The following is a 27779-nucleotide window of genomic DNA, read 5'->3' as shown; positions in this document are numbered from 1 at the left end:
GTTCAAGATTTATGGTGCGTACACACTAGGCGATAAAGTGGACGACTCAGGGAGCATATCGTGTAGTGTGTACGCACCATTACACAGTTTATGTGTTTCCAAATGGTTTTGATGGAAACTGTTCTTTGTCCACAGTCATTCCACTGCCAACAATGGTGGCAACACCACCACCACCACCCCCACCGCCTCGCGTCTCCATGCCGTGTAAGTAAAGTACACCACATTGTTTTGTACAGCACTGTATCGCTCTCCTTTTTTAACCTTGTCAGTCTCTCTCTCTCTCTCTCTCTGTCTTTCTCTCTTCCTTCCTCTAACCCTCCCTCTCCCTGTGTTTCACTATCTCTCTCTCTTAAAACATCTCCAATGTCTTCTCTCTTTTCTGTAACATACTGTACTGTAATTTTTTTCAACAGCATCACCAGAGACCGTACCCCCACCCAGCCCCAGTGACAGTTTGCGTAAGTACAGTGCATTGTTCTCTCTATCTCTTTTCATTCTCTCTCTCTGTCTCTCTCCCTCTTTCTTTCTCTCCTTCCCTATCCCCCTCTCTCTCCCCCTCCCTCTCTCTTTTTCTCCCTCTGTCTGTGTTTGTTTTTTGTTGTTATAGAGGCTCTGTTCAAGATTTATGGTGCGTACACACTAGGCGATAAAGTGGACGACTCAGGGAGCATATCGTGTAGTGTGTACGCACCATTACACAGTTTATGTGTTTTCAAATGGTTTTGATGGAAACTGTTCTTTGTCCACAGTCATTCCACTGCCAACAATGGTGGCAACACCACCACCACCACCCCCACCGCCTCGCGTCTCCATGCCGTGTAAGTAAAGTACACCACATTGTTTTGTACAGCACTGTATCGCTCTCCTTTTTTAACCTTGTCAGTCTCTCTCTCTCTCTGTCTTTCTCTCTTCCTTCCTCTAACCCTCCCTCTCCCTGTGTTTCACTATCTCTCTCTCTTAAAACATCTCCAATGTCTTCTCTCTTTTCTGTAACATACTGTACTGTCATTTTTTTCAACAGCATCACCAGAGACCGTACCCCCACCCTGCCCCAGCGACAGTTTGCGTAAGTACAGTGCATTGTTCTCTCTATCTCTTTTCATTCTCTCTCTCTGTCTCTCTCCCTCTTTCTTTCTCTCCTTCCCTATCGCCCTCTCTCTCCCCCTCCCTCTCTCTTTTTCTCCCTCTGTCTGTGTTTGTTTTTTGTTGTTATAGAGGCTCTGTTCAAGATTTATAGTGCATACACACTAGGCGATAAAGTGGACGACTCATGGAGCATATCGTGTAGTGTGTACGCACCATTACACAGTTTATGTGTTTCCAAATGGTTTTGATGGAAACTGTTCTTTGTCCACAGTCATTCCACCGCCAACAATGGTGGCAACACCACCACCACCACCCCCACCGACTCGCGTCTCCATGCCGCGTAAGTAAAGTACACCACATTGTTTTGTACAGCACTGTATCGCTCTCCTTTTTTAACCTTGTCAGTCTCTCTCTCTCTCTCTCTGTCTTTCTCTCTTCCTTCCTCTAACCCTCCCTCTCCCTGTGTTTCACTATCTCTCTCTCTTAAAACATCTCCAATGTCTTCTCTCTTTTCTGTAACATACTGTACTGTCATTTTTTTCAACAGCATCACCAGAGACCGTACCCCCACCCTGCCCCAGCGACAGTTTGCGTAAGTACAGTGCATTGTTCTCTCTATCTCTTTTCATTCTCTCTCTCTGTCTCTCTCCCTCTTTCTTTCTCTCCTTCCCTATCGCCCTCTCTCTCCCCCTCCCTCTCTCTTTTTCTCCCTCTGTCTGTGTTTGTTTTTTGTTGTTATAGAGGCTTTGTTCAAGATTTATAGTGCATACACACTAGGCGATAAAGTGGACGACTCATGGAGCATATCGTGTAGTGTGTACGCACCATTACACAGTTTATGTGTTTCCAAATGGTTTTGATGGAAACTGTTCTTTGTCCACAGTCATTCCACCGCCAACAATGGTGGCAACACCACCACCACCACCCCCACCGACTCGCGTCTCCATGCCGCGTAAGTAAAGTACACCACATTGTTTTGTACAGCACTGTATCGCTCTCCTTTTTAACCTTGCCAGTCTCTCTCTCTCTCTGTCTTTCTCTCTTCCTCTAACCCTACCTCTCCCTGTGTTTCTCTCTCTCTCTCTCTTAAAACATCTCCAATGCCTTCTCTCTTTTCTGTAACATACTGTACTGTCATTTTTTTCAACAGCATCACCAGAGACCATACCCCCACCCAGCCCCAGCGACAGTTTGCGTAAGTACAGTGCATTGTTCTCTCTATCTCTTTTCATTCTCTCTCTCTGTCTCTCTCCCTCTTTCTTTCTCTCCTTCCCTATCCCCCTCTCTCCCCCTCCCTCTCTCTTTTTCTCCCTCTGTCTGTGTTTGTTTTTTGTTGTTATAGAGGCTCTGTTCAAGATTTATGGTGCGTACACACTAGGCGATAAAGTGGACGACTCAGGGAGCATATCGTGTAGTGTGTATGCACCATTACACAGTTTATGTGTTTCCAAATGGTTTTGATGGAAACTGTTCTTTGTCCACAGTCATTCCACTGCCAACAATGGTGGCAACATCCCCACCACCACCCCCACTGACTCGCGTCTCCATGCCGTGTAAGTAAAGTACACCACATTGTTTTGTACAGCACTGTATCGCTCTCCTTTTTTAACCTTGTCAGTCTCTCTCTCTCTGTCTTTCTCTCTTCCTCTAACCCTCCCTCTCCCTGTCACCCTGTGTTTCTCTCTCTCTCTCTCTCTCTCTCTCTCTTAAAACATCTCCAACGTCTTCTCTCTTTTCTGTAACATACTGTGCTGTCATTTTTTTCAACAGCATCACCAGAGACCGTACCCCCACCCAGCCCCTGTGACAGTTTGCGTAAGTACAGTGCATTGTTCTCTCTATCTCTTTTCATTCTCTCTCTCTGTCTCTCTCCCTCTTTCTTTCTCTCCTTCCCTATCCCCCTCTCTCTCCCCCTCCCTCTCTCTTTTTCTCCCTCTGTCTGTGTTTGTTTTTTGTTGTTATAGAGGCTCTGTTCAAGATTTATGGTGCGTACACACTAGGCGATAAAGTGGACGACTCAGGGAGCATATTGTGTAGTGTGTACGCACCATTACACAGTTTATGTGTTTCCAAATGGTTTTGATGGAAACTGTTCTTTGTCCACAGTCATTCCACTGCCAACAATGGTGGCAACACCACCACCACCACCCCCACCGCCTCGCGTCTCCATGCCGTGTAAGTAAAGTACACCACATTGTTTTGTACAGCACTGTATCGCTCTCCTTTTTTAACCTTGTCAGTCTCTCTCTCTCTCTCTCTGTCTTTCTCTCTTCCTTCCTCTAACCCTCCCTCTCCCTGTGTTTCACTATCTCTCTCTCTTAAAACATCTCCAATGTCTTCTCTCTTTTCTGTAACATACTGTACTGTCATTTTTTTCAACAGCATCACCAGAGACCGTACCCCCACCCTGCCCCAGCGACAGTTTGCGTAAGTACAGTGCATTGTTCTCTCTATCTCTTTTCATTCTCTCTCTCTGTCTCTCTCCCTCTTTCTTTCTCTCCTTCCCTATCGCCCTCTCTCTCCCCCTCCCTCTCTCTTTTTCTCCCTCTGTCTGTGTTTGTTTTTTGTTGTTATAGAGGCTTTGTTCAAGATTTATAGTGCATACACACTAGGCGATAAAGTGGACGACTCATGGAGCATATCGTGTAGTGTGTACGCACCATTACACAGTTTATGTGTTTCCAAATGGTTTTGATGGAAACTGTTCTTTGTCCACAGTCATTCCACCGCCAACAATGGTGGCAACACCACCACCACCACCCCCACCGACTCGCGTCTCCATGCCGCGTAAGTAAAGTACACCACATTGTTTTGTACAGCACTGTATCGCTCTCCTTTTTAACCTTGCCAGTCTCTCTCTCTCTCTGTCTTTCTCTCTTCCTCTAACCCTCCCTCTCCTTGTGTTTCTCTCTCTCTCTCTCTTAAAACATCTCCAATGCCTTCTCTCTTTTCTGTAACATACTGTACTGTCATTTTTTTCAACAGCATCACCAGAGACCATACCCCCACCCAGCCCCAGCGACAGTTTGCGTAAGTACAGTGCATTGTTCTCTCTATCTCTTTTCATTCTCTCTCTCTGTCTCTCTCCCTCTTTCTTTCTCTCCTTCCCTATCCCCCTCTCTCCCCCTCCCTCTCTCTTTTTCTCCCTCTGTCTGTGTTTGTTTTTTGTTGTTATAGAGGCTCTGTTCAAGATTTATGGTGCGTACACACTAGGCGATAAAGTGGACGACTCAGGGAGCATATCGTGTAGTGTGTATGCACCATTACACAGTTTATGTGTTTCCAAATGGTTTTGATGGAAACTGTTCTTTGTCCACAGTCATTCCACTGCCAACAATGGTGGCAACATCCCCACCACCACCCCCACTGACTCGCGTCTCCATGCCGTGTAAGTAAAGTACACCACATTGTTTTGTACAGCACTGTATCGCTCTCCTTTTTTAACCTTGTCAGTCTCTCTCTCTCTCTCTGTCTTTCTCTCTTCCTCTAACCCTCCCTCTCCCTGTGTTTCTCTCTCTCTCTCTTAAAACATCTCCAACGTCTTCTCTCTTTTCTGTAACATACTGTACTGTAATTTTTTTCAACAGCATCACCAGAGACCGTACCCCCACCCAGCCCCAGTGACAGTTTGCGTAAGTACAGTGCATTGTTCTCTCTATCTCTTTTCATTCTCTCTCTCTGTCTCTCTCCCTCTTTCTTTCTCTCCTTCCCTATCCCCCTCTCTCTCCCCCTCCCTCTCTCTTTTTCTCCCTCTGTCTGTGTTTGTTTTTTGTTGTTATAGAGGCTCTGTTCAAGATTTATGGTGCGTACACACTAGGCGATAAAGTGGACGACTCAGGGAGCATATCGTGTAGTGTGTACGCACCATTACACAGTTTATGTGTTTTCAAATGGTTTTGATGGAAACTGTTCTTTGTCCACAGTCATTCCACTGCCAACAATGGTGGCAACACCACCACCACCACCCCCACCGCCTCGCGTCTCCATGCCGTGTAAGTAAAGTACACCACATTGTTTTGTACAGCACTGTATCGCTCTCCTTTTTTAACCTTGTCAGTCTCTCTCTCTCTCTCTCTGTCTTTCTCTCTTCCTTCCTCTAACCCTCCCTCTCCCTGTGTTTCACTATCTCTCTCTCTTAAAACATCTCCAATGTCTTCTCTCTTTTCTGTAACATACTGTACTGTCATTTTTTTCAACAGCATCACCAGAGACCGTACCCCCACCCTGCCCCAGCGACAGTTTGCGTAAGTACAGTGCATTGTTCTCTCTATCTCTTTTCATTCTCTCTCTCTGTCTCTCTCCCTCTTTCTTTCTCTCCTTCCCTATCGCCCTCTCTCTCCCCCTCCCTCTCTCTTTTTCTCCCTCTGTCTGTGTTTGTTTTTTGTTGTTATAGAGGCTCTGTTCAAGATTTATAGTGCATACACACTAGGCGATAAAGTGGACGACTCATGGAGCATATCGTGTAGTGTGTACGCACCATTACACAGTTTATGTGTTTCCAAATGGTTTTGATGGAAACTGTTCTTTGTCCACAGTCATTCCACCGCCAACAATGGTGGCAACACCACCACCACCACCCCCACCGACTCGCGTCTCCATGCCGCGTAAGTAAAGTACACCACATTGTTTTGTACAGCACTGTATCGCTCTCCTTTTTTAACCTTGTCAGTCTCTCTCTCTCTCTCTCTGTCTTTCTCTCTTCCTTCCTCTAACCCTCCCTCTCCCTGTGTTTCACTATCTCTCTCTCTTAAAACATCTCCAATGTCTTCTCTCTTTTCTGTAACATACTGTACTGTCATTTTTTTCAACAGCATCACCAGAGACCGTACCCCCACCCTGCCCCAGCGACAGTTTGCGTAAGTACAGTGCATTGTTCTCTCTATCTCTTTTCATTCTCTCTCTCTGTCTCTCTCCCTCTTTCTTTCTCTCCTTCCCTATCGCCCTCTCTCTCCCCCTCCCTCTCTCTTTTTCTCCCTCTGTCTGTGTTTGTTTTTTGTTGTTATAGAGGCTTTGTTCAAGATTTATAGTGCATACACACTAGGCGATAAAGTGGACGACTCATGGAGCATATCGTGTAGTGTGTACGCACCATTACACAGTTTATGTGTTTCCAAATGGTTTTGATGGAAACTGTTCTTTGTCCACAGTCATTCCACCACCAACAATGGTGGCAACACCACCACCACCACCCCCACTGACTCGCGTCTCCATGCCGCGTAAGTAAAGTACACCACATTGTTTTGTACAGCACTGTATCGCTCTCCTTTTTAACCTTGCCAGTCTCTCTCTCTCTCTGTCTTTCTCTCTTCCTCTAACCCTCCCTCTCCCTGTGTTTCTCTCTCTCTCTCTCTTAAAACATCTCCAATGCCTTCTCTCTTTTCTGTAACATACTGTACTGTCATTTTTTTCAACAGCATCACCAGAGACCATACCCCCACCCAGCCCCAGCGACAGTTTGCGTAAGTACAGTGCATTGTTCTCTCTATCTCTTTTCATTCTCTCTCTCTGTCTCTCTCCCTCTTTCTTTCTCTCCTTCCCTATCCCCCTCTCTCCCCCTCCCTCTCTCTTTTTCTCCCTCTGTCTGTGTTTGTTTTTTGTTGTTATAGAGGCTCTGTTCAAGATTTATGGTGCGTACACACTAGGCGATAAAGTGGACGACTCAGGGAGCATATCGTGTAGTGTGTATGCACCATTACACAGTTTATGTGTTTCCAAATGGTTTTGATGGAAACTGTTCTTTGTCCACAGTCATTCCACTGCCAACAATGGTGGCAACATCCCCACCACCACCCCCACTGACTCGCGTCTCCATGCCGTGTAAGTAAAGTACACCACATTGTTTTGTACAGCACTGTATCGCTCTCCTTTTTTAACCTTGTCAGTCTCTCTCTCTCTCTCTGTCTTTCTCTCTTCCTCTAACCCTCCCTCTCCCTGTGTTTCTCTCTCTCTCTCTTAAAACATCTCCAACGTCTTCTCTCTTTTCTGTAACATACTGTACTGTAATTTTTTTCAACAGCATCACCAGAGACCGTACCCCCACCCAGCCCCAGTGACAGTTTGCGTAAGTACAGTGCATTGTTCTCTCTATCTCTTTTCATTCTCTCTCTCTGTCTCTCTCCCTCTTTCTTTCTCTCCTTCCCTATCCCCCTCTCTCTCCCCCTCCCTCTCTCTTTTTCTCCCTCTGTCTGTGTTTGTTTTTTGTTGTTATAGAGGCTCTGTTCAAGATTTATGGTGCGTACACACTAGGCGATAAAGTGGACGACTCAGGGAGCATATCGTGTAGTGTGTACGCACCATTACACAGTTTATGTGTTTTCAAATGGTTTTGATGGAAACTGTTCTTTGTCCACAGTCATTCCACTGCCAACAATGGTGGCAACACCACCACCACCACCCCCACCGCCTCGCGTCTCCATGCCGTGTAAGTAAAGTACACCACATTGTTTTGTACAGCACTGTATCGCTCTCCTTTTTTAACCTTGTCAGTCTCTCTCTCTCTCTCTCTGTCTTTCTCTCTTCCTTCCTCTAACCCTCCCTCTCCCTGTGTTTCACTATCTCTCTCTCTTAAAACATCTCCAATGTCTTCTCTCTTTTCTGTAACATACTGTACTGTCATTTTTTTCAACAGCATCACCAGAGACCGTACCCCCACCCTGCCCCAGCGACAGTTTGCGTTAGTACAGTGCATTGTTCTCTCTATCTCTTTTCATTCTCTCTCTCTGTCTCTCTCCCTCTTTCTTTCTCTCCTTCCCTATCGCCCTCTCTCTCCCCCTCCCTCTCTCTTTTTCTCCCTCTGTCTGTGTTTGTTTTTTGTTGTTATAGAGGCTCTGTTCAAGATTTATAGTGCATACACACTAGGCGATAAAGTGGACGACTCATGGAGCATATCGTGTAGTGTGTACGCACCATTACACAGTTTATGTGTTTCCAAATGGTTTTGATGGAAACTGTTCTTTGTCCACAGTCATTCCACCGCCAACAATGGTGGCAACACCACCACCACCACCCCCACCGACTCGCGTCTCCATGCCGCGTAAGTAAAGTACACCACATTGTTTTGTACAGCACTGTATCGCTCTCCTTTTTAACCTTGCCAGTCTCTCTCTCTCTCTGTCTTTCTCTCTTCCTCTAACCCTCCCTCTCCCTGTGTTTCTCTCTCTCTCTTAAAACATCTCCAATGCCTTCTCTCTTTTCTGTAACATACTGTACTGTCATTTTTTTCAACAGCATCACCAGAGACCATACCCCCACCCAGCCCCAGCGACAGTTTGCGTAAGTACAGTGCATTGTTCTCTCTATCTCTTTTCATTCTCTCTCTCTGTCTCTCTCCCTCTTTCTTTCTCTCCTTCCCTATCCCCCTCTCTCCCCCTCCCTCTCTCTTTTTCTCCCTCTGTCTGTGTTTGTTTTTTGTTGTTATAGAGGCTCTGTTCAAGATTTATGGTGCGTACACACTAGGCGATAAAGTGGACGACTCAGGGAGCATATCGTGTAGTGTGTATGCACCATTACACAGTTTATGTGTTTCCAAATGGTTTTGATGGAAACTGTTCTTTGTCCACAGTCATTCCACTGCCAACAATGGTGGCAACATCCCCACCACCACCCCCACTGACTCGCGTCTCCATGCCGTGTAAGTAAAGTACACCACATTGTTTTGTACAGCACTGTATCGCTCTCCTTTTTTAACCTTGTCAGTCTCTCTCTCTCTCTCTGTCTTTCTCTCTTCCTCTAACCCTCCCTCTCCCTGTGTTTCTCTCTCTCTCTCTTAAAACATCTCCAACGTCTTCTCTCTTTTCTGTAACATACTGTACTGTAATTTTTTTCAACAGCATCACCAGAGACCGTACCCCCACACAGCCCCAGCGACAGATTGCATAAGTACAGTGCATTGTTCTCTCTATCTCTTTTCATTCTCTCTCTCTGTCTCTCTCCCTCTTTCTTTCTCTCCTTCCCTATCCCCCTCTCTCTCCCCCTCCCTCTCTCTTTTTCTCCCTCTGTCTGTGTTTGTTTTTTGTTGTTATAGAGGCTCTGTTCAAGATTTATGGTGCGTACACACTAGGCGATAAAGTGGACGACTCAGGGAGCATATCGTGTAGTGTGTACGCACCATTACACAGTTTATGTGTTTCCAAATGGTTTTGATGGAAACTGTTCTTTGTCCACAGTCATTCCACCGCCAACAATGGTGGCAACACCACCACCACCACCCCCACCGCCTCGCGTCTCCATGCCGTGTAAGTAAAGTACACCACATTGTTTTGTACAGCACTGTATCGCTCTCCTTTTTTAACCTTGTCAGTCTCTCTCTCTCTCTCTCTGTCTTTCTCTCTTCCTTCCTCTAACCCTCCCTCTCCCTGTGTTTCACTATCTCTCTCTCTTAAAACATCTCCAATGTCTTCTCTCTTTTCTGTAACATACTGTACTGTAATTTTTTTCAACAGCATCACCAGAGACCGTACCCCCACCCAGCCCCAGTGACAGTTTGCGTAAGTACAGTGCATTGTTCTCTCTATCTCTTTTCATTCTCTCTCTCTGTCTCTCTCCCTCTTTCTTTCTCTCCTTCCCTATCCCCCTCTCTCTCCCCCTCCCTCTCTCTTTTTCTCCCTCTGTCTGTGTTTGTTTTTTGTTGTTATAGAGGCTCTGTTCAAGATTTATGGTGCGTACACACTAGGCGATAAAGTGGACGACTCAGGGAGCATATCGTGTAGTGTGTACGCACCATTACACAGTTTATGTGTTTTCAAATGGTTTTGATGGAAACTGTTCTTTGTCCACAGTCATTCCACTGCCAACAATGGTGGCAACACCACCACCACCACCCCCACCGCCTCGCGTCTCCATGCCGTGTAAGTAAAGTACACCACATTGTTTTGTACAGCACTGTATCGCTCTCCTTTTTTAACCTTGTCAGTCTCTCTCTCTCTCTCTCTGTCTTTCTCTCTTCCTTCCTCTAACCCTCCCTCTCCCTGTGTTTCACTATCTCTCTCTCTTAAAACATCTCCAATGTCTTCTCTCTTTTCTGTAACATACTGTACTGTCATTTTTTTCAACAGCATCACCAGAGACCGTACCCCCACCCTGCCCCAGCGACAGTTTGCGTAAGTACAGTGCATTGTTCTCTCTATCTCTTTTCATTCTCTCTCTCTGTCTCTCTCCCTCTTTCTTTCTCTCCTTCCCTATCGCCCTCTCTCTCCCCCTCCCTCTCTCTTTTTCTCCCTCTGTCTGTGTTTGTTTTTTGTTGTTATAGAGGCTCTGTTCAAGATTTATAGTGCATACACACTAGGCGATAAAGTGGACGACTCATGGAGCATATCGTGTAGTGTGTACGCACCATTACACAGTTTATGTGTTTCCAAATGGTTTTGATGGAAACTGTTCTTTGTCCACAGTCATTCCACCGCCAACAATGGTGGCAACACCACCACCACCACCCCCACCGACTCGCGTCTCCATGCCGCGTAAGTAAAGTACACCACATTGTTTTGTACAGCACTGTATCGCTCTCCTTTTTTAACCTTGTCAGTCTCTCTCTCTCTCTCTCTGTCTTTCTCTCTTCCTTCCTCTAACCCTCCCTCTCCCTGTGTTTCACTATCTCTCTCTCTTAAAACATCTCCAATGTCTTCTCTCTTTTCTGTAACATACTGTACTGTCATTTTTTTCAACAGCATCACCAGAGACCGTACCCCCACCCTGCCCCAGCGACAGTTTGCGTAAGTACAGTGCATTGTTCTCTCTATCTCTTTTCATTCTCTCTCTCTGTCTCTCTCCCTCTTTCTTTCTCTCCTTCCCTATCGCCCTCTCTCTCCCCCTCCCTCTCTCTTTTTCTCCCTCTGTCTGTGTTTGTTTTTTGTTGTTATAGAGGCTTTGTTCAAGATTTATAGTGCATACACACTAGGCGATAAAGTGGACGACTCATGGAGCATATCGTGTAGTGTGTACGCACCATTACACAGTTTATGTGTTTCCAAATGGTTTTGATGGAAACTGTTCTTTGTCCACAGTCATTCCACCGCCAACAATGGTGGCAACACCACCACCACCACCCCCACCGACTCGCATCTCCATGCCGCGTAAGTAAAGTACACCACATTGTTTTGTACAGCACTGTATCGCTCTCCTTTTTAACCTTGCCAGTCTCTCTCTCTCTCTGTCTTTCTCTCTTCCTCTAACCCTCCCTCTCCCTGTGTTTCTCTCTCTCTCTCTCTTAAAACATCTCCAATGCCTTCTCTCTTTTCTGTAACATACTGTACTGTCATTTTTTTCAACAGCATCACCAGAGACCATACCCCCACCCAGCCCCAGCGACAGTTTGCGTAAGTACAGTGCATTGTTCTCTCTATCTCTTTTCATTCTCTCTCTCTGTCTCTCTCCCTCTTTCTTTCTCTCCTTCCCTATCCCCCTCTCTCCCCCTCCCTCTCTCTTTTTCTCCCTCTGTCTGTGTTTGTTTTTTGTTGTTATAGAGGCTCTGTTCAAGATTTATGGTGCGTACACACTAGGCGATAAAGTGGACGACTCAGGGAGCATATCGTGTAGTGTGTATGCACCATTACACAGTTTATGTGTTTCCAAATGGTTTTGATGGAAACTGTTCTTTGTCCACAGTCATTCCACTGCCAACAATGGTGGCAACATCCCCACCACCACCCCCACTGACTCGCGTCTCCATGCCGTGTAAGTAAAGTACACCACATTGTTTTGTACAGCACTGTATCGCTCTCCTTTTTTAACCTTGTCAGTCTCTCTCTCTCTCTCTGTCTTTCTCTCTTCCTCTAACCCTCCCTCTCCCTGTGTTTCTCTCTCTCTCTCTTAAAACATCTCCAACGTCTTCTCTCTTTTCTGTAACATACTGTACTGTAATTTTTTTCAACAGCATCACCAGAGACCGTACCCCCACACAGCCCCAGCGACAGATTGCATAAGTACAGTGCATTGTTCTCTCTATCTCTTTTCATTCTCTCTCTCTGTCTCTCTCCCTCTTTCTTTCTCTCCTTCCCTATCCCCCTCTCTCTCCCCCTCCCTCTCTCTTTTTCTCCCTCTGTCTGTGTTTGTTTTTTGTTGTTATAGAGGCTCTGTTCAAGATTTATGGTGCGTACACACTAGGCGATAAAGTGGACGACTCAGGGAGCATATCGTGTAGTGTGTACGCACCATTACACAGTTTATGTGTTTCCAAATGGTTTTGATGGAAACTGTTCTTTGTCCACAGTCATTCCACTGCCAACAATGGTGGCAACACCACCACCACCACCCCCACCGCCTCGCGTCTCCATGCCGTGTAAGTAAAGTACACCACATTGTTTTGTACAGCACTGTATCGCTCTCCTTTTTTAACCTTGTCAGTCTCTCTCTCTCTCTCTCTGTCTTTCTCTCTTCCTTCCTCTAACCCTCCCTCTCCCTGTGTTTCACTATCTCTCTCTCTTAAAACATCTCCAATGTCTTCTCTCTTTTCTGTAACATACTGTACTGTCATTTTTTTCAACAGCATCACCAGAGACCGTACCCCCACCCTGCCCCAGCTACAGTTTGCGTAAGTACAGTGCATTGTTCTCTCTATCTCTTTTCATTCTCTCTCTCTGTCTCTCTCCCTCTTTCTTTCTCTCCTTCCCTATCGCCCTCTCTCTCCCCCTCCCTCTCTCTTTTTCTCCCTCTGTCTGTGTTTGTTTTTTGTTGTTATAGAGGCTCTGTTCAAGATTTATAGTGCATACACACTAGGCGATAAAGTGGACGACTCATGGAGCATATCGTGTAGTGTGTACGCACCATTACACAGTTTATGTGTTTCCAAATGGTTTTGATGGAAACTGTTCTTTGTCCACAGTCATTCCACCGCCAACAATGGTGGCAACACCACCACCACCACCCCCACCGACTCGCGTCTCCATGCCGCGTAAGTAAAGTACACCACATTGTTTTGTACAGCACTGTATCGCTCTCCTTTTTAACCTTGCCAGTCTCTCTCTCTCTCTGTCTTTCTCTCTTCCTCTAACCCTCCCTCTCCCTGTGTTTCTCTCTCTCTCTCTCTTAAAACATCTCCAATGCCTTCTCTCTTTTCTGTAACATACTGTACTGTCATTTTTTTCAACAGCATCACCAGAGACCATACCCCCACCCAGCCCCAGCGACAGTTTGCGTAAGTACAGTGCATTGTTCTCTCTATCTCTTTTCATTCTCTCTCTCTGTCTCTCTCCCTCTTTCTTTCTCTCCTTCCCTATCCCCCTCTCTCCCCCTCCCTCTCTCTTTTTCTCCCTCTGTCTGTGTTTGTTTTTTGTTGTTATAGAGGCTCTGTTCAAGATTTATGGTGCGTACACACTAGGCGATAAAGTGGACGACTCAGGGAGCATATCGTGTAGTGTGTATGCACCATTACACAGTTTATGTGTTTCCAAATGGTTTTGATGGAAACTGTTCTTTGTCCACAGTCATTCCACTGCCAACAATGGTGGCAACATCCCCACCACCACCCCCACTGACTCGCGTCTCCATGCCGTGTAAGTAAAGTACACCACATTGTTTTGTACAGCACTGTATCGCTCTCCTTTTTTAACCTTGTCAGTCTCTCTCTCTCTCTCTGTCTTTCACTCTTCCTCTAACCCTCCCTCTCCCTGTGTTTCTCTCTCTCTCTCTCTTAAAACATCTCCAACGTCTTCTCTCTTTTCTGTAACATACTGTACTGTAATTTTTTTCAACAGCATCACCAGAGACCGTACCCCCACACAGCCCCAGCGACAGATTGCATAAGTACAGTGCATTGTTCTCTCTATCTCTTTTCATTCTCTCTCTCTGTCTCTCTCCCTCTTTCTTTCTCTCCTTCCCTATCCCCCTCTCTCTCCCCCTCCCTCTCTCTTTTTCTCCCTCTGTCTGTGTTTGTTTTTTGTTGTTATAGAAGCTCTGTTCAAGATTTATGGTGCATACACACTAGGCGATAAAGTGGACGACTCAGGGAGCATATCGTGTAGTGTGTACGCACCATTACACAGTTTATGTGTTTCCAAATGGTTTTGATGGAAACTGTTCTTTGTCCACAGTTATTCCACCGCCAACAATGGTGGCAACACCACCACCACCACCCCCACTGACTCGCGTCTCCATGCCATGTAAGTAAAGTACACCACATTGTTTTGTACAGCACTGTATCGCTCTCCTTTTTTAACCTTGTCAGTCTCTCTCTCTCTCTCTCTCTCTGTCTTTCTCTCTTCCTCTAACCCTCCCTCTCCCTGTCTCCCTGTGTTTCTCTCTCTCTCTCTTAAAACATCTCCAACGTCTTCTCTCTTTTCTGTAACATACTTTTTTCAACAGCATCACCAGAGACCATACCCCCACCCAGCCCCAGCGACAGTTTGCGTAAGTACAGTGCATTGTTCTCTCTATCTCTTTTCATTCTCTCTCTCTGTCTCTCTCCCTCTTTCTTTCTCTCCTTCCCTATCCCCCTCTCTCTCCCCCTCCCTCTCTCATTTTCTCCTTCTGTCTGTGTTTGTTTTTTGTTGTTATAGAGGCTCTGTTCAAGATTTATGGTGCGTACACACTAGGCGATAAAGTGGATGACTCAGGGAGCATATCGTGTAGTGTGTATGCACCATTACACAGTTTAAGTGTTTCCAAATGGTTTTGATGGAAACTGTTCTTTGTCCACAGTCATTCCACCGCCAACAATGGTGGCAACACCACCACCACCACCCCCACCGACTCGCATCTCCATGCCGCGTAAGTAAAGTACACCACATTGTTTTGTACAGCACTGTATCGCTCTCCTCTTTTAACCTTGTCAGTCTCTCTCTCTCTCTCTCTGTCTTTCTTTCTTCCACTAACCCTCCCTCTCCCTGTGTCTCTCTCTCTCTCTTTCTTAAAACATCTCCAACGTCTTCTCTCTTTTCTGTAACATACTGTACTGTCATTTTTTTCAACAGCATAACCAGAGACCGTACCCCCACCCAGCCCCAGTGACAGTTTGCATAAGTACAGTGCATTGTTCTCTCTATCTCTTTTCATATTCTCCTTCTCTGTCTCTCTCCCTCTTTCTTTCTCTCCTTCCCTATCCCCCTCTCTCTCCCCCTCCCTCTCTCTTTTTCTCCCTCTGTCTGTGTTTGTTTTTTGTTGTTATAGAGGCTCTGTTCAAGATTTATGGTGCGTACACACTAGGCGATAAAGTGGAGACTCAGGGAGCATATCGTGTAGTGTGTACGCACCATTACACAGTTTATGTGTTTCCAAATGGTTTTGATGGAAACTGTTCTTTGTCCAGAGTCATTCCACCGCCAACAAAGGTGGCAACACCACCACCACCACCCCCACCGACTCGCATCTCCATGCCGCGTAAGTAAAGTACACCACATTGTTTTGTACAGCACTGTATCGCTCTCCTTTTTTAACCTTGCCAGTCTCTCTCTCTCTCTGTCTTTCTCTCTTCCTCTAACCCTCCCTCTCCCTGTCTCCCTGTGTTTCTCTCTCTCTCTCTCTTAAAACATCTCCAACGTCTTCTCTCTTTTCTGTAACATACTGTACTGTCATTTTTTTCAACAGCATCACCAGAGACCGTACCACCACCCAGCCCCAGCGACAGTTTGCGTAAGTACAGTGCATTGTTCTCTCTATCTCTTTTCATTCTCTCTCTCTGTCTCTCTCCCTCTTTCTTTCTCTCCTTCCCTATCCCCCTCTCTCTCCCCCTCCCTCTCTCTTTTTCTCCCTCTGTCTGTGTTTGCTTTTTGTTGTTATAGAGGCTCCGTTCAAGATTTATGGTGCGTACACACTAGGCGATAAAGTGGACGACTCAGGGAGCATATCGTGTAGTGGGTACGCACCATTACACAGTTTATGTGTTTCCAAATGGTTTTGATGGAAACTCTACTCTGTCCACAGTCATTCCACCGCCAACAATGGTGGCAACACCACCACCACCAACCCCACCGACTCGTGTCTCCATGCCACGTAAGTAAAGTACACCACATTGTTTTGTACAGCACTGTATCGCTCTCCTTTTTTAACCTTGTCAGTCTCTCTCTCTCTCCCTCTGTCTTTCTCTCTTCCTCTAACCCTCCCTTCTCCCTGTCTCTCTCTCTCTCTCTCTCTTAAAACATCTCCAACGTCTTCTCTCTTTTCTGTAACATACTGTACTGTCATTTTTTTCAACAGCATAACCAGAGACCGTACCCCCACCCAGCCCCAGTGACAGTTTGCGTAAGTACAGTGCATTGTTCTCTCTATCTCTTTTCATATTCTCCTTCTCTGTCTCTCTCCCTCTTTCTTTCTCTCCTTCCCTATCCCCCTCTCTCTCCCCCTCCCTCTCTCTTTTTCTCCCTCTGTCTGTGTTTGTTTTTTGTTGTTATAGAGGCTCTGTTCAAGATTTATGGTGCTTACACACTTGGCGATAAAGTGGACGACTCAGGGAGCATATCGTGTAGTGTGTACGCACCATTACACAGTTTATGTGTTTCCAAATGGTTTTGATGGAAACTGTTCTTTGTCCAGAGTCATTCCACCACCAACAAAGGTGGCAACACCACCACCACCACCCCCACCGACTCGCATCTCCATGCCGCGTAAGTAAAGTACACCACATTGTTTTGTACAGCACTGTATCGCTCTCCTTTTTTAACCTTGCCAGTCTCTCTCTCTCTCTGTCTTTCTCTCTTCCTCTAACCCTCCCTCTCCCTGTCTCCCTGTGTTTCTCTCTCTCTCTCTCTTAAAACATCTCCAACATCTTCTCTCTTTTCTGTAACATACTGTACTGTAATTTTTTTCAACAGCATCACCAGAGACCGTACCCCCACACAGCCCCAGCGACAGATTGCATAAGTACAGTGCATTGTTCTCTCTATCTCTTTTCATTCTCTCTCTGTCTCTCTCCCTCTTTCTTTCTCTCCTTCCCTATCCCCCTCTCTCTCCCCCTCCCTCTCTCTTTTTCTCCCTCTGTCTGTGTTTGTTTTTTGTTGTTATAGAGGCTCTGTTCAAGATTTATGGTGCGTACACACTAGGCGATAAAGTGGACGACTCAGGGAGCATATCGTGTAGTGTGTACGCACCATTACACAGTTTATGTGTTTCCAAATGGTTTTGATGGAAACTGTTCTTTGTCCACAGTCATTCCACTGCCAACAATGGTGGCAACACCACCACCACCACCCCCACCGCCTCGCGTCTCCATGCCGTGTAAGTAAAGTACACCACATTGTTTTGTACAGCACTGTATCGCTCTCCTTTTTTAACCTTGTCAGTCTCTCTCTCTCTCTCTCTGTCTTTCTCTCTTCCTTCCTCTAACCCTCCCTCTCCCTGTGTTTCACTATCTCTCTCTCTTAAAACATCTCCAATGTCTTCTCTCTTTTCTGTAACATACTGTACTGTCATTTTTTTCAACAGCATCACCAGAGACCGTACCCCCACCCTGCCCCAGCGACAGTTTGCGTAAGTACAGTGCATTGTTCTCTCTATCTCTTTTCATTCTCTCTCTCTGTCTCTCTCCCTCTTTCTTTCTCTCCTTCCCTATCGCCCTCTCTCTCCCCCTCCCTCTCTCTTTTTCTCCCTCTGTCTGTGTTTGTTTTTTGTTGTTATAGAGGCTCTGTTCAAGATTTATAGTGCATACACACTAGGCGATAAAGTGGACGACTCATGGAGCATATCGTGTAGTGTGTACGCACCATTACACAGTTTATGTGTTTCCAAATGGTTTTGATGGAAACTGTTCTTTGTCCACAGTCATTCCACCGCCAACAATGGTGGCAACACCACCACCACCACCCCCACCGACTCGCGTCTCCATGCCGCGTAAGTAAAGTACACCACATTGTTTTGTACAGCACTGTATCGCTCTCCTTTTTAACCTTGCCAGTCTCTCTCTCTCTCTGTCTTTCTCTCTTCCTCTAACCCTCCCTCTCCCTGTGTTTCTCTCTCTCTCTCTCTTAAAACATCTCCAATGCCTTCTCTCTTTTCTGTAACATACTGTACTGTCATTTTTTTCAACAGCATCACCAGAGACCATACCCCCACCCAGCCCCAGCGACAGTTTGCGTAAGTACAGTGCATTGTTCTCTCTATCTCTTTTCATTCTCTCTCTCTGTCTCTCTCCCTCTTTCTTTCTCTCCTTCCCTATCCCCCTCTCTCCCCCTCCCTCTCTCTTTTTCTCCCTCTGTCTGTGTTTGTTTTTTGTTGTTATAGAGGCTCTGTTCAAGATTTATGGTGCGTACACACTAGGCGATAAAGTGGACGACTCAGGGAGCATATCGTGTAGTGTGTATGCACCATTACACAGTTTATGTGTTTCCAAATGGTTTTGATGGAAACTGTTCTTTGTCCACAGTCATTCCACTGCCAACAATGGTGGCAACATCCCCACCACCACCCCCACTGACTCGCGTCTCCATGCCGTGTAAGTAAAGTACACCACATTGTTTTGTACAGCACTGTATCGCTCTCCTTTTTTAACCTTGTCAGTCTCTCTCTCTCTCTCTGTCTTTCTCTCTTCCTCTAACCCTCCCTCTCCCTGTGTTTCTCTCTCTCTCTCTCTTAAAACATCTCCAACGTCTTCTCTCTTTTCTGTAACATACTGTACTGTAATTTTTTTCAACAGCATCACCAGAGACCGTACCCCCACACAGCCCCAGCGACAGATTGCATAAGTACAGTGCATTGTTCTCTCTATCTCTTTTCATTCTCTCTCTCTGTCTCTCTCCCTCTTTCTTTCTCTCCTTCCCTATCCCCCTCTCTCTCCCCCTCCCTCTCTCTTTTTCTCCCTCTGTCTGTGTTTGTTTTTTGTTGTTATAGAAGCTCTGTTCAAGATTTATGGTGCATACACACTAGGCGATAAAGTGGACGACTCAGGGAGCATATCGTGTAGTGTGTACGCACCATTACACAGTTTATGTGTTTCCAAATGGTTTTGATGGAAACTGTTCTTTGTCCACAGTTATTCCACCGCCAACAATGGTGGCAACACCACCACCACCACCCCCACCGACTCGCGTCTCCATGCCGTGTAAGTAAAGTACACCACATTGTTTTGTACAGCACTGTATCGCTCTCCTTTTTTAACCTTGTCAGTCTCTCTCTCTCTCTCTCTCTCTGTCTTTCTCTCTTCCTCTAACCCTCCCTCTCCCTGTCTCCCTGTGTTTCTCTCTCTCTCTCTTAAAACATCTCCAACGTCTTCTCTCTTTTCTGTAACATACTTTTTTCAACAGCATCACCAGAGACCATACCCCCACCCAGCCCCAGCGACAGTTTGCGTAAGTACAGTGCATTGTTCTCTCTATCTCTTTTCATTCTCTCTCTCTGTCTCTCTCCCTCTTTCTTTCTCTCCTTCCCTATCCCCCTCTCTCTCCCCCTCCCTCTCTCATTTTCTCCTTCTGTCTGTGTTTGTTTTTTGTTGTTATAGAGGCTCTGTTCAAGATTTATGGTGCGTACACACTAGGCGATAAAGTGGATGACTCAGGGAGCATATCGTGTAGTGTGTATGCACCATTACACAGTTTAAGTGTTTCCAAATGGTTTTGATGGAAACTGTTCTTTGTCCACAGTCATTCCACCGCCAACAATGGTGGCAACACCACCACCACCACCCCCACCGACTCGCATCTCCATGCCGCGTAAGTAAAGTACACCACATTGTTTTGTACAGCACTGTATCGCTCTCCTCTTTTAACCTTGTCAGTCTCTCTCTCTCTCTCTCTGTCTTTCTTTCTTCCACTAACCCTCCCTCTCCCTGTGTCTCTCTCTCTCTCTTTCTTAAAACATCTCCAACGTCTTCTCTCTTTTCTGTAACATACTGTACTGTCATTTTTTTCAACAGCATAACCAGAGACCGTACCCCCACCCAGCCCCAGTGACAGTTTGCATAAGTACAGTGCATTGTTCTCTCTATCTCTTTTCATATTCTCCTTCTCTGTCTCTCTCCCTCTTTCTTTCTCTCCTTCCCTATCCCCCTCTCTCTCCCCCTCCCTCTCTCTTTTTCTCCCTCTGTCTGTGTTTGTTTTTTGTTGTTATAGAGGCTCTGTTCAAGATTTATGGTGCGTACACACTAGGCGATAAAGTGGAGACTCAGGGAGCATATCGTGTAGTGTGTACGCACCATTACACAGTTTATGTGTTTCCAAATGGTTTTGATGGAAACTGTTCTTTGTCCAGAGTCATTCCACCGCCAACAAAGGTGGCAACACCACCACCACCACCCCCACCGACTCGCATCTCCATGCCGCGTAAGTAAAGTACACCACATTGTTTTGTACAGCACTGTATCGCTCTCCTTTTTTAACCTTGCCAGTCTCTCTCTCTCTCTGTCTTTCTCTCTTCCTCTAACCCTCCCTCTCCCTGTCTCCCTGTGTTTCTCTCTCTCTCTCTCTTAAAACATCTCCAACGTCTTCTCTCTTTTCTGTAACATACTGTACTGTCATTTTTTTCAACAGCATCACCAGAGACCGTACCACCACCCAGCCCCAGCGACAGTTTGCGTAAGTACAGTGCATTGTTCTCTCTATCTCTTTTCATTCTCTCTCTCTGTCTCTCTCCCTCTTTCTTTCTCTCCTTCCCTATCCCCCTCTCTCTCCCCCTCCCTCTCTCTTTTTCTCCCTCTGTCTGTGTTTGCTTTTTGTTGTTATAGAGGCTCCGTTCAAGATTTATGGTGCGTACACACTAGGCGATAAAGTGGACGACTCAGGGAGCATATCGTGTAGTGGGTACGCACCATTACACAGTTTATGTGTTTCCAAATGGTTTTGATGGAAACTCTACTCTGTCCACAGTCATTCCACCGCCAACAATGGTGGCAACACCACCACCACCAACCCCACCGACTCGTGTCTCCATGCCACGTAAGTAAAGTACACCACATTGTTTTGTACAGCACTGTATCGCTCTCCTTTTTTAACCTTGTCAGTCTCTCTCTCTCTCCCTCTGTCTTTCTCTCTTCCTCTAACCCTCCCTTCTCCCTGTCTCTCTCTCTCTCTCTCTTAAAACATCTCCAACGTCTTCTCTCTTTTCTGTAACATACTGTACTGTCATTTTTTTCAACAGCATAACCAGAGACCGTACCACCACCCAGCCCCAGTGACAGTTTGCGTAAGTACAGTGCATTGTTCTCTCTATCTCTTTTCATATTCTCCTTCTCTGTCTCTCTCCCTCTTTCTTTCTCTCCTTCCCTATCCCCCTCTCTCTCCCCCTCCCTCTCTCTTTTCCTCCCTCTGTCTGTGTTTGTTTTTTGTTGTTATAGAGGCTCTGTTCAAGATTTATGGTGCTTACACACTTGGCGATAAAGTGGACGACTCAGGGAGCATATCGTGTAGTGTGTACGCACCATTACACAGTTTATGTGTTTCCAAATGGTTTTGATGGAAACTGTTCTTTGTCCAGAGTCATTCCACCACCAACAAAGGTGGCAACACCACCACCACCACCCCCACCGACTCGCATCTCCATGCCGCGTAAGTAAAGTACACCACATTGTTTTGTACAGCACTGTATCGCTCTCCTTTTTTAACCTTGCCAGTCTCTCTCTCTCTCTGTCTTTCTCTCTTCCTCTAACCCTCCCTCTCCCTGTCTCCCTGTGTTTCTCTCTCTCTCTCTCTTAAAACATCTCCAACGTCTTCTCTCTTTTCTGTAACATACTGTACTGTAATTTTTTTCAACAGCATCACCAGAGACCGTACCCCCACCCAGCCCCAGCGACAGTTTGCGTAAGTACAGTGCATTGTTCTCTCTATCTCTTTTCATTCTCTCTCTCTGTCTCTCTCCCTCTTTCTTTCTCTCCTTCCCTATCCCCCTCTCTCTCCCCCTCCCTCTCTCTTTTTCTCCCTCTGTCTGTGTTTGTTTTTTGTTGTTAAAGAGGCTCTGTTCAAGATTTATGGTGCGTACACACTAGGCGATAAAGTGGACGACTCAGGGAGCATATCGTGTAGTATGTACGCACCATTACACAGTTTATGTGTTTCCAAATGGTTTTGATGGAAACTGTTCTTTGTCCACAGTCATTCCACTGCCAACAATGGTGGCAACACCACCACCACCACCCCCACCGACTCGCGTCTCCATGCTGTGTAAGCAAAAAGAACACCACATTGTTTTGTACAGCACTGTATCGCTCTCCTTTTTTAACCTTGTCAGTCTCTCTCTCTCTCTCTGTCTTTACCTCTTCCTCTAACCCTCCGTCTCCCTGTGTTTCTCTCTCTCTCTCTCTTAAAACATCTCCAACGTCTTTTCTCATTTCTGAAACATACTGTACTGTCATTTTTTTCAACAGCATCACCAGAGACCGTAACCCCACCCAGCCCCAGCGACAGTTTGCGTAAGTACAGTGCATTGTTCTCTCTATCTCTTTTCATTCTCTCTCTCTGTCTCTCTCCCTCTTTCTTTCTCTCCTTCCCTATCCCCCTCTCTCTCCCCCTCCCTCTCTCTTTTTCTCCCTCTGTCTGTGTTTGTTTTTTGTTGTTAAAGAGGCTCTGTTCAAGATTTATGGTGCGTACACACTAGGCGATAAAGTGGACGACTCAGGGAGCATATCGTGTAGTATGTACGCACCATTACACAGTTTATGTGTTTCCAAATGGTTTTGATGGAAACTGTTCTTTGTCCACAGTCATTCCACTGCCAACAATGGTGGCAACACCACCACCACCACCCCCACCGACTCGCGTCTCCATGCTGTGTAAGTAAAGTACACCACATTGTTTTGTACAGCACTGTATCGCTCTCCTTTTTTAACCTTGTCAGTCTCTCTCTCTCTCTCTCTCTCTGTCTTTACCTCTTCCTCTAACCCTCCATCTCCCTGTGTTTCTCTCTCTCTCTTAAAACATCTCCAACGTCTTTTCTCATTTCTGAAACATACTGTACTGTCATTTTTTTCAACAGCATCACCAGAGACCGTACCCCCACCCAGCCCCAGCGACAGTTTGCGTAAGTACAGTGCATTGTTCTCTCTATCTCTTTTCCTTCTCTCTCTCTGTCTCTCTCCCTCTTTCTTTCTCTCCTTCCCTATCCCCCTCTCTCTCCCCCTCCCTCTCTCTTTTTCTCCCTCTGTCTGTGTTTGTTTTTTGTTGTTATAGAGGCTCTGTTCAAGATTCATGGTCCGTTCACACTAGGCGATAAAGTTGACGACTCAGGGAGCATATCGTGTAGTGTGTACGCTCCATTACACAGTTTATGTGTTTCCAAATGGTTTTGATGGAAACTGTTCTTTGTCAACAGTCATTCCACCACCAACAATGGTGGCAACACCACCACCACCACCCCCACCGACTCGCGTCTCCATGCCGCATAAGTAAAGTACACCACATTGTTTTGTACAGCACTGTATCGCTCTCCTTTTTTAACCTTGTCAGTCTCTCTCTCTCTGTCTTTCTCTCTTCCTCTAACCCTCCCTCTTCCTGTCACCCTGTGTTTCTCTCTCTCTCTCTCTCTTAAAACATCTCCAACGTCTTCTCTCTTTTCTGTAACATACTGTACTGTCATTTTTTTCAACAGCATCACCAGAGACCGTACCCCCACCCAGCCCCAGTGACAGTTTGCGTAAGTACAGTGCATTGTTCTCTCTATCTCTTTTCATTCTCTCTCTCTGTCTCTCTCCCTCTTTCTTTCTCTCCTTCCCTATCCCCCTCTCTCTCCCCCTCCCTCTCTCTTTTTCTCCCTCTGTCTGTGTTTGTTTTTTGTTGTTATAGAGGCTCTGTTCAAGATTTATGGTGCGTACACACTAGGCGATAAAGTGGACGACTCAGGGAGCATATCGTGTAGTGTGTACGCACCATTACACAGTTTATGTGTTTCCAAATGGTTTTGATGGAAACTGTTCTTTGTCCACAGTCATTCCACTGCCAACAATGGTGGCAACACCACCACCACCACCCCCACCGCCTCGCGTCTCCATGCCGTGTAAGTAAAGTACACCACATTGTTTTGTACAGCACTGTATCGCTCTCCTTTTTTAACCTTGTCAGTCTCTCTCTCTCTCTCTCTGTCTTTCTCTCTTCCTCTAACCCTCCCTCTCCCTGTGTTTCACTATCTCTCTCTCTTAAAACATCTCCAATGTCTTCTCTCTTTTCTGTAACATGCTGTACTGTCATTTTTTTCAACAGCATCACCAGAGACCGTACCCCCACCCTGCCCCAGCGACAGTTTGCGTAAGTACAGTGCATTGTTCTCTCTATCTCTTTTCATTCTCTCTCTCTGTCTCTCTCCCTCTTTCTTTCTCTCCTTCCCTATCCCCCTCTCTCTCCCCCTCCCTCTCTCTTTTTCTCCCTCTGTCTGTGTTTGTTTTTTGTTGTTATAGAGGCTCTGTTCAAGATTTATAGTGCATACACACTAGGCGATAAAGTGGACGACTCATGGAGCATATCGTGTAGTGTGTACGCACCATTACACAGTTTATGTGTTTCCAAATGGTTTTGATGGAAACTGTTCTTTGTCCACAGTCATTCCACCGCCAACAATGGTGGCAACACCACCACCACCACCCCCACCGACTCGCGTCTCCATGCCGCATAAGTAAAGTACACCACATTGTTTTGTACAGCACTGTATCGCTCTCCTTTTTTAACCTTGCCAGTCTCTCTCTCTCTCTGTCTTTCTCTCTTCCTCTAACCCTCCCTCTCCCTGTGTTTCTCTCTCTCTCTCTCTTAAAACATCTCCAACGTCTTCTCTCTTTTCTGTAACATACTGTACTGTCATTTTTTTCAACAGCATCACCAGAGACCATACCCCCACCCAGCCCCAGCGACAGTTTGCGTAAGTACAGTGCATTGTTCTCTCTATCTCTTTTCATTCTCTCTCTCTGTCTCTCTCCCTCTTTCTTTCTCTCCTTCCCTATCCCCCTCTCTCCCCCTCCCTCTCTCTTTTTATCCCTCTGTCTGTGTTTGTTTTTTGTTGTTATAGAGGCTCTGTTCAAGATTTATGGTGCGTACACACTAGGCGATAAAGTGGACGACTCAGGGAGCATATCGTGTAGTGTGTATGCACCATTACACAGTTTATGTGTTTCCAAATGGTTTTGATGGAAACTGTTCTTTGTCCACAGTCATTCCACTGCCAACAATGGTGGCAACATCCCCACCACCACCCCCACTGACTCGCGTCTCCATGCCGTGTAAGTAAAGTACACCACATTGTTTTGTACAGCACTGTATCGCTCTCCTTTTTTAACCTTGTCAGTCTCTCTCTCTCTCTCTGTCTTTCTCTCTTCCTCTAACCCTCCCTCTCCCTGTGTTTCTCTCTCTCTCTCTTAAAACATCTCCAACGTCTTCTCTCTTTTCTGTAACATACTGTACTGTAATTTTTTTCAACAGCATCACCAGAGACCGTACCCCCACACAGCCCCAGCGACAGATTGCATAAGTACAGTGCATTGTTCTCTCTATCTCTTTTCATTCTCTCTCTCTGTCTCTCTCCCTCTTTCTTTCTCTCCTTCCCTATCCCCCTCTCTCTCCCCCTCCCTCTCTCTTTTTCTCCCTCTGTCTGTGTTTGTTTTTTGTTGTTATAGAGGCTCTGTTCAAGATTTATGGTGCATACACACTAGGCGATAAAGTGGACGACTCAGGGAGCATATCGTGTAGTGTGTACGCACCATTACACAGTTTATGTGTTTCCAAATGGTTTTGATGGAAACTGTTCTTTGTCCACAGTTATTCCACCGCCAACAATGGTGGCAACACCACCACCACCACCCCCACCGACTCGCGTCTCCATGCCGTGTAAGTAAAGTACACCACATTGTTTTGTACAGCACTGTATCGCTCTCCTTTTTTAACCTTGTCAGTCTCTCTCTCTCTCTCTCTCTGTCTTTCTCTCTTCCTCTAACCCTCCCTCTCCCTGTCTCCCTGTGTTTCTCTCTCTCTCTCTCTCTTAAAACATCTCCAACGTCTTCTCTCTTTTCTGTAACATACTTTTTTCAACAGCATCACCAGAGACCATACCCCCACCCAGCCCCAGCGACAGTTTGCGTAAGTACAGTGCATTGTTCTCTCTATCTCTTTTCATTCTCTCTCTCTGTCTCTCTCCCTCTTTCTTTCTCTCCTTCCCTATCCCCCTCTCTCTCCCCCTCCCTCTCTCTTTTTCTCCCTCTGTCTGTGTTTGTTTTTTGTTGTTATAGAGGCTCTGTTCAAGATTTATGGTGCGTACACACTAGGCGATAAAGTGGATGACTCAGGGAGCATATCGTGTAGTGTGTATGCACCATTACACAGTTTAAGTGTTTCCAAATGGTTTTGATGGAAACTGTTCTTTGTCCACAGTCATTCCACCACCAACAAAGGTGGCAACACCACCACCACCACCCCCACCGACTCGCATCTCCATGCCGCGTAAGTAAAGTACACCACATTGTTTTGTACAGCACTGTATCGCTCTCCTTTTTTAACCTTGCCAGTCTCTCTCTCTCTCTGTCTTTCTCTCTTCCTCTAACCCTCCCTCTCCCTGTCTCCCTGTGTTTCTCTCTCTCTCTCTCTTAAAACATCTCCAACGTCTTCTCTCTTTTCTGTAACATACTGTACTGTAATTTTTTTCAACAGCATCACCAGAGACCGTACCCCCACCCAGCCCCAGCGACAGTTTGCGTAAGTACAGTGCATTGTTCTCTCTATCTCTTTTCATTCTCTCTCTCTGTCTCTCTCCCTCTTTCTTTCTCTATTTCCCTATCCCCCTCTCTCTCCCCCTCCCTCTCTCTTTTTCTCCCTCTGTCTGTGTTTGTTTTTTGTTGTTAAAGAGGCTCTGTTCAAGATTTATGGTGCGTACACACTAGGCGATAAAGTGGACGACTCAGGGAGCATATCGTGTAGTATGTACGCACCATTACACAGTTTATGTGTTTCCAAATGGTTTTGATGGAAACTGTTCTTTGTCCACAGTCATTCCACTGCCAACAATGGTGGCAACACCACCACCACCACCCCCACCGACTCGCGTCTCCATGCTGTGTAAGCAAAAAGAACACCACATTGTTTTGTACAGCACTGTATCGCTCTCCTTTTTTAACCTTGTCAGTCTCTCTCTCTCTCTCTGTCTTTACCTCTTCCTCTAACCCTCCGTCTCCCTGTGTTTCTCTCTCTCTCTCTCTTAAAACATCTCCAACGTCTTTTCTCATTTCTGAAACATACTGTACTGTCATTTTTTTCAACAGCATCACCAGAGACCGTAACCCCACCCAGCCCCAGCGACAGTTTGCGTAAGTACAGTGCATTGTTCTCTCTATCTCTTTTCATTCTCTCTCTCTGTCTCTCTCCCTCTTTCTTTCTCTCCTTCCCTATCCCCCTCTCTCTCCCCCTCCCTCTCTCTTTTTCTCCCTCTGTCTGTGTTTGTTTTTTGTTGTTAAAGAGGCTCTGTTCAAGATTTATGGTGCGTACACACTAGGCGATAAAGTGGACGACTCAGGGAGCATATCGTGTAGTATGTACGCACCATTACACAGTTTATGTGTTTCCAAATGGTTTTGATGGAAACTGTTCTTTGTCCACAGTCATTCCACTGCCAACAATGGTGGCAACACCACCACCACCACCCCCACCGACTCGCGTCTCCATGCTGTGTAAGTAAAGTACACCACATTGTTTTGTACAGCACTGTATCGCTCTCCTTTTTTAACCTTGTCAGTCTCTCTCTCTCTCTCTCTCTCTGTCTTTACCTCTTCCTCTAACCCTCCGTCTCCCTGTGTTTCTCTCTCTCTCTTAAAACATCTCCAACGTCTTTTCTCATTTCTGAAACATACTGTACTGTCATTTTTTTCAACAGCATCACCA

This window comes from Taudactylus pleione, unplaced genomic scaffold (assembly GCF_031769625.1).
Source record: "Taudactylus pleione unplaced genomic scaffold, aTauple2 ptg000032l, whole genome shotgun sequence".
Lineage (NCBI taxonomy): Eukaryota > Metazoa > Chordata > Amphibia > Anura > Myobatrachidae > Taudactylus > Taudactylus pleione.
The sequence above is the reverse complement of the archived record's forward strand: the minus strand, read 5'-3'. Positions refer to the sequence as shown.